Source organism: Sinocyclocheilus rhinocerous, unplaced genomic scaffold, assembly GCF_001515625.1.
Source record: "Sinocyclocheilus rhinocerous isolate Xijiao unplaced genomic scaffold, SAMN03320098_v1.1 scaffold1830, whole genome shotgun sequence".
Classification (NCBI taxonomy): Eukaryota; Metazoa; Chordata; class Actinopteri; order Cypriniformes; family Cyprinidae; genus Sinocyclocheilus; species Sinocyclocheilus rhinocerous.
In genome coordinates this window covers 165,524-167,613 of record NW_015650704.1, presented here as the reverse complement: position 1 = coordinate 167,613, position 2,090 = coordinate 165,524, and the positions used below count along the sequence as shown (strand labels likewise).

General features: G+C 42.7%; 1 long non-coding RNA gene across 1 annotated transcript in view; it reads left to right on the top strand.

Annotated features, from left to right (window-relative positions):
- The first annotated feature begins 1,349 nt into the window (after nt 1–1,349).
- LOC107712394 (uncharacterized) overlaps nt 1,350–2,090 on the top strand; it is a 2,744-nt gene continuing 2,003 nt past the window's right edge. Inside the window, exons 1-2 of the long non-coding RNA XR_001636790.1 lie at nt 1,350–1,622; nt 1,825–1,998. This is a non-coding gene — a long non-coding RNA (uncharacterized LOC107712394). The remainder of the gene's footprint in view (nt 1,623–1,824; nt 1,999–2,090) is intronic.

Sequence of the window (2,090 nt, the reverse complement as noted above, 5' to 3'; positions counted from 1 at the left end):
CACACACACGCTCGTAAACTTATACTCACACACACATTCACTCACACACATACGCACACACACAGACACGCACACACACACACGCTCGTAAACTTATACTCACAACACGCACAAACACAGACACGCACACACACAGACACGCACAGACACATTTTATATCAGGTTAATGATATATTCTATCCCCTTACCCTAACCTACCCCTCACACAAAACTACAGGAATTTTGTGATTTTCAAAAAACACTTTTTAGTATGTTTTTAAGCCATTTAGTTCACGGGGACACCTCATAAACCATGTTTATGCTGTAGAACCCATGTCATTATACACATTTGTGTCCTCATAAACTATATATAGCAGTACACTCTCTCTCTCTCTCTCTCTCTCTCTCACATACACATGATCACTCACACACTCACTATCGTGTTTGCGCACTCACACATACATACAGGTTTCAACTGGTTCATTGGACAGAATCTGCTCGTTGATGATTGGGACATTGCTCTTGAGCATCAGAGTGGTGGTGATTTTTTTCAGTTTAAAGTGAGGAATGATATGTTTCTGTTTTTATGAAATTTAGTGGTGTAAAAAGTATGTTATTATGCTTTTGAACATGGCCGTCCCAATAGATTTTTTTTACTATTGATTTTGTTGCTTAATTTGGCTTTAACAGGACAATTATAGATGTGACATGAATCAATATAAAGAAGAGTGGGATGAAATGACCCAAAACTCATGTTTGTGTTCACATTAGTGCTCACTAGCCGCTGGGCCGCGTCTCTGACACTGAAGACTGTGTTTACAGGTTTGTGTTTGTTGCAGGCTGACGATCCACCGGCTGGCGGCCCGGTATGTGATCCGCTCTCTGGAGCTGGAGGAACGAGCCGGAGGAGCAGACGCAGAGAACATCAGGAGAAGGATTGTGGAGCTCAGCGTTCATGCCGGAGTGAGCAGCGTTCATACAGCCTTCATCGGCGTTAATAAAGACAGCAAACAGACTGTGAAAGGACCACTGCTGCAGAGGAGAGTGCCAGTAGCACGTAAGTTCTGTCTGTGAGTGTGTGTGTGAGAGTGTGTGAGAGTGTGAGAGAGAGAGTGTTTGTGTGTGTGTGTGTGAGAGAGTTTGTTTGTTTGTGTGTGTGTGTGTGTGTGTGAGAGAGAGTTTGTTTGTTTGTGTGTGTGTTTGTGTGTGTGTGTGTGTGTGCAAATGTCCCCACAAGGATAGTAAAACCTGAAATTGAAAACCTGCGGTCCCCACGAGGGAAAAATAATTAAAAATAGTAAATGATGTTTATCTGAAAGTGTAACGATGCAAACAGGTTTTCTGTAAGGGGTAGGGTTAGGGTTGGGTTAGGGGATAGAAAATATCGTTTGGTCAGTATAAAAGTAATTTCTGTCTTTCACAGGTTTTGCTGACGGTGGGATGCCGTGATTTTGAACACACCCAATAACACAAGCTGGTCATGTTTTTCTCGTCCATACAGAATGAACTTGGGAAGAAACAGATTTTCTCTCACTGAGTTTCCAAACAGAGAAATGCCAGAAGAGACAGAAAACACTTGGTCTGCAGTTTCTCACACTGATGTTCTGCAGGAAAACGGCAAAAACAGCGGCTTCATTATCAGAGTAACCCATTCATTTCTATGAGGGAAATCAAGACGTTTCCGATAATCGATTTGGTTATTTGGGGGGGGTCTGATTCTTTTAACTTCTTGTATATTTAGTTTTAGTTTTTAGAAGATAAACATCAGAAAAATTTTAAAAAGTTATTTGAAAAGTTTTCTGGAAATTTCTCATGTTCCTGTGTGTGTGTGTGTTGTACTCACAGTGGTGAGGCGCGTCTGTAACGGAGACTCATCACTCATGGTCTGAAAGCGTGTGTGAGACGCCTGTGAGAAACACAAGAGAAAATGACAGCCAGTCAGACGGACAGACGCTCGTCCATCATCAGGACCCCAGACCGCTGACTCGGCAACATCAGCAGATTCACTGCAGAACGACGGTCCGTCTGGATCAGAACACACACACACACACATAACACACACACACGCTCACACACACACACACACATAACTCACACATAACACACACACA